This window comes from Otolemur garnettii, unplaced genomic scaffold (genome assembly GCF_000181295.1).
Source record: "Otolemur garnettii isolate 467f Iridium unplaced genomic scaffold, OtoGar3 scaffold00005, whole genome shotgun sequence".
NCBI lineage: Eukaryota > Metazoa > Chordata > Mammalia > Primates > Galagidae > Otolemur > Otolemur garnettii.
This window is the reverse complement of record NW_003852400.1, coordinates 33,519,628-33,532,576: the sequence shown is the minus strand read 5'-3', so window position 1 is coordinate 33,532,576 and position 12,949 is coordinate 33,519,628. Positions and strand designations below refer to the sequence as shown.

The window sequence follows — 12,949 nt, the reverse complement described above, 5'->3', positions numbered from 1 at the left end:
GTCAAAACATTCATATTCTACTCATAGAAAGATTCACTTGTACCCTTGCAAGATGAACCACAGAAGTGAACCCTCGAATCCCTCTCCCTCCCCCCTCCCCATATCCTTAGGTGACAATCTTAATATGTATATTTAGGACTCATTCTAGTCCATTCATCTGTCTGTCTGTTCACTCAGCAATCTCATGCCATCTTGATTACTGTAGCTTTACAATAGGTCTTAAAATCTGTTAGTGTTAGTGTCCCAATTTTGACCCTCTTTTTCAAAATTGTCTTGGTTGGTGCTGTTTCTTGGAATTTTCTATTTAAATGTAAGAATGAACGTGTCACTATCTATACAAATTTTTGTTTCGATTTTGCTTGGGATTGCATTTAATCTGCAGATTACTTTAGGGAGAATTGATATCTTAAAATTATTCTTTCAATCCATGAAGACTGGACTATAAACTATATCTATGAGTTTATTTAGGATCTTTTTGATTTCTTTTATTAGTGGTTTTTAATTTTCGGTTACAGGTCCTCTGCATTTATACTTAAGTATTCCTTTTTTCTTGGAGGGAGGATGGTCAGGGAAGCTATCAATTTTTATCATTTAAAAAAAATACTTGTTTCTAATTGATCATTGTACATAAATACAGTTGATTGTTATTTATTGACCTCATATATATCCTACGGTATTGCTAAATTCTCTTAGTTGTTCTAGGATTTCTACAAAGGTAATTAAATTTTGTTGTCTGCAAATAGAGTATATTCATCTTTTCCCTCCTTCCTTTCCTATTTATTTGTTTATTTAGGGGGGAGGCCTGTTCATTAAGTCTGGCATCCAATGAAGTGTTAAAGAAAAGTTGTCAGAGACATCTTGGACTTGTTCTCAATCTTAGCATGAAGGTACTCAGAATTTCATTGTAAGTGTAATGCTTTAAGTTTTCACAGGTGATGTCATCACATGGAAGAAGTTGAAATTTATCACTTTTATTGTTCTTTTAAAAGAACCAGCTTTGGGTTTCATTAATTCTGCTTCACTAAATCAATTTCATTGATTTCAGTTCTTTTATTATTTAACTTCTACTTGCTTTGGGTTTGTTTCTCTTTTCTCCTTTTTTCTTTTTTTTAAAGCAGAAGCTAGAATATTGATTTGAGACCTTCCCACTTTGCACTATTCGTTTTCCTTATTCCTGGATTCTAGGTTTGTTTCCAGCATGCTCTCTGTTCTGCCTTTAACATTCAGAGCAAGCTGCCTGTTGTTGAATTCTCTTCCTTTCAATTATTTTAGAATGTCTTTATTTTGGCTTCATTGCCAAAGGATATAGAATTCTACATTGGCAATCCCCCGTCCCCCGCTTCCCCCTCAGCATTTTGTGAATTCTGTTGCATTATCCTTTGGTCTCTATGGTTTTATTTAGAAATATGAATGCATTCAAATCTTTGTCCTATATGTAATATGTCATATTTTTCTAGCAGCTTTTGAGATGCTAATCTTCAGTTTTCACCTGTTGGATTAATGATGCTTTGATTCCAACCATCTGGTCAGGGTTTTCTTTGTTTATCTTGTTTGGGGTTTTTTGACTTCTTGAATCTGTAAATACATTTTTCCAATTTGCAAAGTCACTATTTTCTAAACTATGTATTTATTTCTGCACTACTCTCTTTCTGTTGTTCTATGACTTTAAGAATCCATGTCAGATTAAAACCATACATACAGGATTGGAGATTTCAGAGATTCTGTGCTGCTGTTTTCAGTCATTTTTCCCTTTTTGTTTGGATTTTATACTGTTTTTTGGTTTACCTTGATAGTCACTGACTCTTTCTTCTCCTGTCTTTATTTGCAACTGAAGCCATCCAGCTTATATTTCAGTCATCATATTTTTAAATTGTATTATTTTCCTTTGTTTTCTTTAGCTTTTCCTGTCTTTTATACATTTTCCTTTCTTTTTAGTTTTTTTAAATTGTAATAAAATGTACATAACAAAATTTACCATTTATAGTTGTTTTTTTTTTTTTTTTTTAGAGACAGAGTCTCACTTTATTGCCCTTCGTAGAGTGTCCTGCCATCACACAGCTCATAGCAACCTCCAACTCCTCGGCTTAGGGGATTCTCTTGCCTCAGCCTCCCAAGAAGCTGGGACTACAGGCACCTGCCACAACGCCTGGCTATTTTTTTGTTGCAGTTTGCCCAGGGCTGAGTTTGAACTCACCACCCTAGGTATATGGGGCCAGCGCCCTACCAGCTGAGCCACAGGCGCTGCCCCTACCATTTATAGTTTTATGTATATAGTTCAGTGGCATTAAACACATTTATATTGGTTTAGTTTTTGATAATAGCCATGCTATTTCTCTTATATATGTGAAACATTTCTCGGTGGTTGTGATTTTCATTCCTTAATGATTAGTGATATTGAGGTTGAACAGCTCCTCATGTGATTATTGGTCATTTACATATCTTCTTTGGAAAAATATTTGTTCAAGCCTTTTGTTCATTTTTGCATTGTGTTTTGGTAATTTATGTGTATATATATATATATTCTCTCTGTGAGCATCAGTCATTTCATAGCTTTTGTTCTTCATGATACAAGATTATTATATCCGCTAAAGGTCTTTGATAATTCCATCATCTAAGTAATCTCAAAATTGTATCTTTTGATTATCTATTCTCTTCAGAGTTGTTGAGATTTTTCTAATTCTTTGTATGCTCAGTGGTTTTTCTTTGTATCCTCTAAATTTTGAATGTTATAAAACTGAAAACTTTCTGATTCCTATCAATAATATTGGTTTATTTTAACATATGTCCACCAAATTATGTTCAGATTACAAATCCTACCCTGCTGCTTGAGTGCTGTGGTTTCAGCATCAGTTTAGATTTTGAAGCCTTTTCATTATTATCTGGTTATCTGATGTGTGTCCCACAAGGGGCAAGTCTGGGACCTCGACACTGGTCTGTATTGTTTCCAGTTTTCAAATCATTTACGATATTGATTGGGTCAGTTCTACACATGTGCAATTCAGAATGGAGTATAACTTCATAAGTAAATTTAGGGATTATTTTTCTTTCTTCGTATTATCTTTGTTATTTCTCCTACGCACTCTGGCTCTCAGGGAATTCTTCCATGCATTTAAGGGACTAAAAGGTTAAAGTGTATTGATTGCTATGCTGAGTTTTGCATGAAGGAAAGTCATTATATGAAACATTCATGTTCAATTTCTGTATATTAAAAAACAAATTATTGGTTGATATATACATTACATAAAGCCTATATCTGAAAATTTTTGTCATAATTTACCATTGAGAAAAATATCACACACCCTCATTGGTGTGCTCACATTTCCACTGATAAGAATAATGGAAAATGATAAAACTGCCTGTATTAAAGGAAAATCTGAGTTTGTAGTAAATTTTACATCTGCAGAATAGTATTAGTTCAGTTGATGTCAGAGTTCAGAGGCATTGCAACTGATAAAAGAAAACAACAAATTGTAAATTTAGAATGCCTCGTAGTATGAAATAATTTTCTCTAGAATTAAACTGACATTCTGTCTCTTCTATTTATTATTGTGATGGTTGTCTATTTCAGACTGACTTCTAATCATGGATTTTCTTAACGAGGTTCAGCACACTCCTGCTCAGAGCCTAGTCTCCCTTGTGCTTACTTTTGTAACTCAAGTTTTATTGGAATGCAGCCACCCTCCTGGCTTTGTGTTGTCTATGACTCCTTTTGTTCTACAAGAGCAAAGTTGAGTAGCTGCACCTCAGACCATGTGACCCACAAAGCCTTTAATACTTACTATCTGCCCCTTTACAAAAAAGTGTTCCAGTTATAAAGTGCTGGAAAGTCAATGTTGCAGTAACATGAAAGGTTGAAGTAACATTCTGAATGTTTGCTGTTGCTGTACAGGTGCTTCTCGATATCCAGTAATAAGAGATTGAGAATGATGTCTTTTTGCTAAAAATCGATTCTGTACAAAATTTTGAAAGATACTAGATTCCAGGATCTCCCATCTGGCAACCTGTTTCCTAATTGTTCATTAATTGCATACGTTTTCAGCTATTGGTAAGGAAACACAACGGGGCAAATAGCACTGTCAAGGAGGTAAACAGTCAATTTCATAAAGTAATGGAACTCATTATATCCTACCTGAGGGATTATTTATGACTGATACTTCCATATTTTATTTGTAATAATCTATATTAATTTATTTAAGACCTAAAAATTTGCTTTAACATATGGAATAATCAGAAATGCTAGTTGCTTGTCACAGAAATTTAAAACCGGTGTACTATAATATCTATACGGAAAGTCTAAATTATTTGATCATAGGTGAATATTAGCATTTGTATTTGTCTTCCTTTTTGCTGAATATTGTTTTTCTCATTTTTTTCGGATCTGTGGAGACTTGTTTTGCAAAGCTGAGTTTTATTGGCAATGACATCATTTTAGCTAGTTGTTTAGAGGAAGCATATGATTTTTTATAGTTTTTATTCTTGATTTAGGGTCTGACAATTAGGTTCATGAACCCATCCTAGAAAAAGTGCTCCAGAGGTCGTTGCTGAATGTCACTCGGTCACCTTGTCACTGGTGATGCAGTGACATTAGCATCTACTTCACCCTTTAAAGCAATTTTGGTAATCTTTTTCTGGAATGGTCATCAAAGCTGTCATCGTATTACTCCTAATATTCCATGAAAAAGTCTCCCTCTCAAGTTTTCTTTTATCTTTGGGTAAAGAAAAAAAGTCACTGGGGACCAGATCAGGTGAGTAGGTAGTGTGTTCCAATACAGCTATTTGTTCACTGGCTAAAAACTTCCTTACAGACAGCACCTTGTAAACTGCCGCATTGTCACGATGCAAGAGCCATGAGTTGTTGGCCAAGATCTTCAGTTAGATTTTCCTGTTTCTCTATCCATGTTTACTTGATCTGCTGTACTTCTCACAGTCAGTAGATGATTTTGATGTGCAAGTGGATGACTTTTTGCAATGTTCTCATCAGCTCTGCTTGTTAGAGCTGCCCTGACCTCTCTTCACCAGTGATGCCTTCTCTCCCCTCAGAAAAATGTTTAATCCATCTGTACATTGCCATTTTCTTTATGGCATTAGCCCTATGAATTTGGACTAACTGTTCCTAATTTCACTTCCACTTTTGCCAAGTTTAACAAGAAATTGATGAATGTTTATGCATTGCTTTTTATCAATCAAGCTCCGCTATTCTCAACAGTGGCACACAAAACATGCAACAATAATGAACACCACTCAGCAAGACATTACTGTACATTGACACAGACACAACTGTGAGACACAGATATACCAAAGTTATGAAACCTTACTGAGTTGTTTGTACAGTGCTGCCAACATATGCACATAGTGACAGTCTGAACTGTCAGAACCCATATAGTCCAGAGAGGGACTAATGTGTTGATAGAGTATCAGACCTAAAGAACTTTGGTTCTGATAGAGCTATTCCTGGCCAACTGAGTCACACTGTGAGATATAATAGCTCAGTATTGTCTAATCAAATTTATTTTTTCTTTCTTGAATTTAGAGTTTTAGTAATTCATCTGTAAGCGTCCTACTTTTTTTTTTTTTTAAATTAGAGATCTGAAGTGATTTTACTTTTATTTCCTTCACTTTAAGCCAATCATGAGATTTCCCAGTGATTTCTGGGTGGGGGCAGAAGGGAGGTGGTGTTAATCATCATCAGGGCTGTGGCCCAGTTGGCCTGAGGAGTACAAGCAAGGCAGGCCGTCACTGGGGCAGCTGGAGGAGCACAGATTGCCCTGCTGGCAGGTAGGTGATGTTCCGAGAGTGCGACAGCTGGAACGCAATATCCTCTGCGGCCTCCAGCTTGCGGAGCTCGATCAGGCCATCACCCGCTGTGGCCAGTGAGTTGGCAATCAGCTCTGCTGCCTTGGAGTCCCCCTCAGCAGAGATGATGGCTGCCTTTTTCTGCTGCTCAGCCTTTTCCACCACAAATCTGGCCCTCTCTGCTTCCTGTTGAGCCACCTGTTTGGCTTCCACTGCTTCTGTGAACTCCTTCCCGAAGGTCAGATGTGTCAAGGAAACATCATCCAGGAGGAGCCCAAAGGTTGCTGCTCGCTCTGTAAGGTCATCGTTCACCTGCCTGGAGATGAGCTCTCTCTGGGTGATTAGCTCTCCAGCATCAAAGCGAGCCACCACCGACTTGAGGATCTCTGTAGTAATAGATGGCAGCACACGCTCATCATAGTCCTATCCAATGCTGGTGAAGATTCGAGGAAGCTGGCTGGCCACAGGCCGGAAGAGGATGCGCAGTGTGATGTTGACATTCTGTAAATCTTTGCTACCAGTGATGACTGGCACGTTACGTGGTAGAGAGCGGCAGTCAAAGATAATTGGTTTCTGTACCCATGGGATGAGAAAGTGAGTCCCTTCCCCTACCACAATGTCCTGCACTCTGTGGAATTGTTCAAAGATGACAGCTCTGTGTCCAGCATCCACATTATACAAAGCAGAGTTCACCATGCCTCCTGCAACGGCTAAGGCCAGGCCGAACTTGCTGAAGGACTCAAATACTTTGGCAGCCATGTTCCTTCTGTTGGACCCACTCACACCTGCTTCCACTCTGACCTCCACATGAATTCCCCAGCCTCACATCTTTTTTTTTTTTTTTTTTTGAGTTTTCAGTTTTTGGCCAGGGCTGGGTTTGAACCAGCCACTTCTGGCATATGGGACCAGCGCCCTACCCCTTTTGAGCCACAAGCACCACCTGCTTCACACATTTTTGTTATCTGAATAAGAGTGCTTCACTGTGAATACTAAATATATTACAAAATGACAAGATAATCATTTTATCAGTTTTTGAGAAACATTTTATCTGGGTATAAATCACCGTCAGGCACTCAGCTTTAGATTATGATTAGCAATATTTAATTATGAAGCTGTATTAGATAAAATTTAACGTTAAACAAGGAGTGTACAACCAAAGCTTATTTTTATCTTTTTATTATTTCATTTCTTCCAGTGAGAATGGATTGAATTTTTCTACCTCTGATGACTTCCCGTCCTTAATTTATTTCTTTATTAATGTAGGACATGTAGTTTTTAATTTTCCCCTGCAGTATTTTCCTTCATTTAAGTTATGTCTTGCCTTTTATAAGCTAGGGAAGATGTAAGCTAGGTATCAATTGGAAAATAAGATGGAATTTCAATGGCCTTTTAAAATTTATGTAAGACGGGGTAGAGATTTAATCTATTAGTTAAAAAGGCATGTTGATGAAAGTTGAAGTTTAATTTCTTAAATTCTCTATGCCTGAAACCTCCCTAACAAAGTTTCCCAGATAGGTTAACATTGAATACAATTACTTAAATGTGTGAGGTTGTGATTTGAGAAGTCCCCTCAGGGATCATTGCTTTGCCAGATACTGTCAGCCAAATGTGATTGTAACTGCTTGAGTAGTTATCATCACCTCATTTGTTGAGAAACTTTACTTTCATTAACAGTATGTAAATAAAACCACACAGTATATACATTTATTTCTCTTGTTTTTCTTTTAGAATGTACTGGTTAACCTTAAACTTCAGTCTGACTAAAATTGAATAAGAGGATTTATTTGTACAGCCATTGAAGTTTTCTGGAATTTTAGATAGATACCCTAACATTTCTTACTAAATGGAGTTAGAATGCTCGTGGCTGGACAAGTGTCTTGTTGTTGTTGTTGTTGTTGTTGTTGTTTTTATTGTATTTCCTATATACATTTACACGTGTTTCTCTGGTTTCCACTTTTTGCCTTCACAAAATTAAAGAGGCTTAAAATTTAATAACAATAACAATGTTTAAGATAAGGACTAGAAACAAAAACCTCATAAAGAATGAATGAAGATAAATACATTTGGAAAAGATATCAGATGATTGTGGCAACGAAATATTGAGCAATAATAATAATAATAATGCAAAAAAAGTAACATTCACATTGTCATATAAAAGTATGTGTATTATAGAATGCTTTGACTCTGAGGTTCAGTAGGGAGTCATCAGTTAACTTTTTTTTCCTAAAGTCTCAAAAAATAGGTAATTAATATTTCTGAATAAAAATAGAAGATATTTTCAAAAAGTGGAATGATTTTTCTATTGTCTATAAGATTTGGTGTGATCTGTTTTTTTTTTCCAGTATCTTATTTTTGTAAGAATGTTAGTTTTCCCTTCAGTGCTATGTCAATGATATGTGTGTATATATGTTTTTACTCTTACTGACTTAATGTTATTCTGGATTCTTATTTATGCAGGTTTAATTAGACTGAAAACACGAAGGCTAGATATAAAAATATTAATGACTATCAACATTTTGATATTTTCTATCATATAAATCTATGTGAATATAGTATATATTATTAATGGTGTAGAACTAATATTTGCATATTTACTCAGTCCACTAGATATACAATTTAGAATAAAACAACATGAGCTTTTCTTTCTGGCAAGTTATAGTCTTGAGGAAAGATGAACATTGAATAAATAAAGTAGGAAGAAGAGAATAGTAAGGAAAACCTTGTTAAGAATGTGATATTTAAGGATATAGAAAAATTAACTAGGTAAATAGGTGGGAAAGAAATATTCAAGTAGAGGAAAGATATATGAGGTGGACGTAGTGTATTTAAGGAAATCAAGTCAGTGAAATGTGCTATTATTTTTTATTTTATGCAAAGGTGTGAGTGGCTTAGAAATTGACCTGCTCACCTAAATAAGACAGCTAATAGGTAGAAAACTACAGTATCTGTAAGCGGACTGATTCCATTTCTAATATACTATACTGATACTAGGTAATGGAGACACATTCAAAAATAATGCACTTGACAACCTGGTCATTGTACCTTTATTCCAGACTGGATAGTTGATCTTATGAAACTTGGGGGAAGATACAGCTTTAATCTCATAATATAGATGTATATATTGATCACCTTGTATAGGCTGTTAGGAGATTTTCAAAGAAAATACGACTTTTTCCTATGGTTTGGTGTGTAAATTAGATAATATGACCCAAACAGTTAGGAAACAGCAAAGGCAGAGAGGTAGGGAGGAGGAGCAAGATGCTTGTGACCAGTGGTGCCGGGTTCGTAATGAAGAACAGTGGAAAGTCAGCAAGATGATGCTGGGAAGGTTCTCAAAAGTGGTCAGAAGAATTTAAAGTTGGCACAGTAGCCGGTAAGGAGAATTTGGAGGCTGTTGAGTAGTCCCAGTATATTCTTAACCAAGTGATAACCATTGAAAAGTTATAGAATCTACTTTCCTTGTGGTATATTAAAAATAGTGTAGGCTGTAGAAATAGCATTAGGAACATTCACACAAACAGTGCTATCAAAAGGAACAACCATTTAAATAAATGTCTATAAGCTACGTTGCCTTTCTTCTAAGACTCTGCAAATGAAACAGGCAACACTGTGTTTACAAAGTCTGCTCAACAGAAACACAGGATTAACTTAGTATGCAAATAACAGTGTTGTAACACTTGTAACATTTATAGGAGGAGTCATGAAATGTTCATGTTTAGATAGAACTGTGGTCAGGGAGATTGTGTGCTTTCTTTCAAAGGGAAAATTTAATGTAGGTTTTTGGAGCTAAGTGAAGGAAGAGTGAATATAGAATAGTTAGGACCTCTTGGCCTTGTTCAACCTGAAGATTTTGTAATGTGGAGACTGATTTGTCCAGCTCATGATGAATTCTACAAGTGTACCCAGGAGATCTTCTCTAGACGTGTATCTGACCAGTTTTGACAATGTGAGCTATACCTCTTTTGATAATGTTTGGGTGTCGGTGATTTTTAGAGCAGTCTAACTAGGAGTGGTTGAGGTAGAGAAAAGAGCTAGAAGAAAGCGATTATAACTTTTCATAACCTCATTCTGAGAAAAAACTATTTTAAATTTGCATTTACATGTGGGTTCCATCTGACAGTGGACATATGGAAGTTAGTTGATTGATGACTTCTCGTGTGTGGTGGTCCCATACATGGCTTGCTGCTAGAACATATATCTTCTTCTATCATTCTTCAATGGCAAAAACATGTTTATGGCAGTGATCTAGTTCCTGGAACTGATGATGACTGAATATATTTTAGAAATGTGGTTGCATTTTCCCAGATGTCAAAATTCAAGTGTCTGGGTTTAGTTTGTGCAATAAATATATATACATTAAGCTTCTAGTATTGTTGCTGGTTCATTTGTTGTTTAAACTAAACAGACTATTTAATCTTTCAGTGTTTGTCCTTCACAAATGTAATCATAAATAAAAACCTACAGGTTTTATTAGTTAAAAATATCAGAAATGGTTTGATTTTTCTTGGACGAGATTGGTGGGAGAGATGGATAGAGAAGAACCATATACATCTTAAGTTAAGTACAAAAGAAAATGTGTAAGTAAGACTTATAAAGTTACCCTAAAGAAAAGTAGCTTTATGGTCTATTGCATTAGGTTCTATATGTTCTACTGTATTTTCTTTAAATAAAAATTTAGCAATATTTTTAAACATGATGTTTATTAATAACCTCAAAATGCATTATACATTTCTGAATTACTGAAATAATGGCTAGATTTAGTAGACTCTACAAAATTAGGATACAGACAAATGTGTTTTGAATAATTTTCTAGAAGAAGATCTAAAGTATATCCTAAAAAGCCATTAGCTCTAAATTATAGAGAACATCCTGTCACTAGGATAACTGGTCAACTGACTGATTGCTTCTTCTTAATGACCTAGAAATTATACTTAGACCTCAAAAACTTTAATGTACCATGATTTGTGGAAAACATCAACATTGTTGGGTTATTCCCCATATGGTTTTTTTTTAGTATATTTGCATTCTCCATTCTATAGGGCCTTATAACAGGAAATTGTCAGACATATTCTGCATAAAATTTGTTTTATATTTGTGAGCAAATCACTTATAAAATATGACAAAATGTTAACTTTTTATATCAGATTTAATAAAGTATTATACCCTAAAATGTTTATATAATTCAGATGAATTTCTTATTATCAATATTAATGTTTGCTAGTTTTATTATGAGTATTAATATTTGATAGTTTTAAAATGTGCTTTGAGGGTTTAAAGAAATTATATATAAATATAATATGTTTAGGAATATACAAAGACTTGCCATTTTTTTAAAGCCTGTTGCTATGTATGGAAGGATAAATGTCTAAACTGCTCTAACAAAGAGATTCCAAAATGCAGTATCTCAAACAAGATGGAAGTTTATGGTTCTGTTGAGTCACAGTCCAGGCAGACTGTGAAGGTCTACTACCAGCCCTTCTTTATGCCACCTTTAAATGCATAGATTCCAAAGTTTTGTCTGTAATCTAAATAGTAGTAAGAAGGAAATCAGAAGTCTTGGGCCAATCATTTTCTCTTCAGCAAGTCAAGTTGAAGTTTGCTCACATAATTCCTTGCTTGTATTCCATTAGCAATGAAGAATTAATCACATGGCCAGCCGTTTTTGTGCCAAACAGGACTGGGAAACATAATCCCAGCCAACAGCCATGTTTCAGTCACACTTTAAGGGTAGAGGGAGCAGAATAGTCTTTAATAGATTATTTTGATATTTCTTTTTTTTTTAAACTAAATCATAGCTGTGTACATTAATACTAACATGGGGTACAGTGTACTGTTTCTATATACAATTTGAAATACTTTCATCCAACTGGTTAACATAGCCTTCACGTCTTTTTCTTAGTTATTGTGTTAAGACATTTATATTCTACATTTAGAGAGAGTTACATGTACCCTTATAGGATGAACCATAGGCGTGATCCCAGCAATTACCGTCCCTCCACCCACCCTCCTCCCTCCCCTCCCCTTCCTCTCCCCTCTCCCCATATTCCTGGGCTAAAATTGGGTTATAGATTTCCTATGAAAGCTATAAATTAGTTTCATAGTAGGGATGAGTACATTGGATGCTTTTTTTTTCCATTCTTGAGATACTTTGCTAAGAAGAATATTTTCAAACTCCATCCATGTAAACATGAAGGAGGTAAAGTCTCCATCTTTCTCTGTGGCTGCAAACAACATTGAGCACAGGTATTGTTGCATATATAAGGAAAAATACACTGTCTTGACAGCAACTTTTCACCCATTAAGAGATTCCTGGAAAGTTAATTTGGGGTTGTCACTTTAATATTGTGTCAGATTACTCTATGCTCTTATAGATTTGGTCACAACACATGAAGTTTATTAACAAGTCACATATATATATTTTAAAAACACTCTTAAGGGAGAGAATGCTAGTATAAAATAATGTAAAAAGCCATGGTGGTAGAAATTTTTCACCTTTCCCTGTTCAGTTTTTCAATATCTTGAGTTATTTTTCTAAGTAACTTTATTTCATTTACAAATTTCATTAGAAATTTATTCATAAATATTTACTACCACATGTTGGGTTTGCTATTGGGATTTCTACTACCTAGGAATTTAGAATTCAGAAGGGAAAATATATATGATGATAATGTATAGTATGCGTAATAAAAAGTAGCACAGAGGAGAATATATTTCAGAGAAGCCATCAGAAAATACTTTCTCACTTTGGGTTAAGCAATACATATAGATGTCTACATTTACAAAAAGGGAAATCTGTGGGAAGCAAGAATGGCATGTTCAAGGGCATAGGGTCTGGAGAACTGCAAATTCAAGTAAGTAAAGCAAAGGGCTATGAGATGGGGTCCCATGCTGAACTTGGAATAACACATTTAGGGCTTTAAGACCTCTAGAGTTACATGAAGTTTTTCATAGGACTTTTGTCAACTGTGGGGATGTTCTTACAAATGATAGTCTATAAAATTATTTTTCTTAGCTTTTAAACATAAGGACTATCATTATTTAAAAATCAGCTAGCTTATTAAGCTCATAATATGAAATTTACATTTACATTTGAGAGTTTATTAGTGTAGTTATGCTATTGTAATAGCATAAAATAGTGAAAAAATTGTATACTTTT

At 35.0% G+C, this 12,949-nt stretch overlaps 1 protein-coding gene and 1 pseudogene across 2 annotated transcripts in view; one reads left to right on the top strand and one right to left on the bottom strand.

Moving 5' to 3' along the window:
* ISPD (isoprenoid synthase domain containing) overlaps positions 1 to 12,949 on the top strand; it is a 308,561-nt gene that overhangs the window by 235,171 nt on the left and 60,441 nt on the right. The window lies entirely within an intron of this gene.
* LOC100946670 lies at positions 5,582 to 6,633 on the bottom strand (annotated as a pseudogene). Its single transcript, XR_002775885.1, has one exon. The product of XR_002775885.1 is annotated as a prohibitin pseudogene (transcript).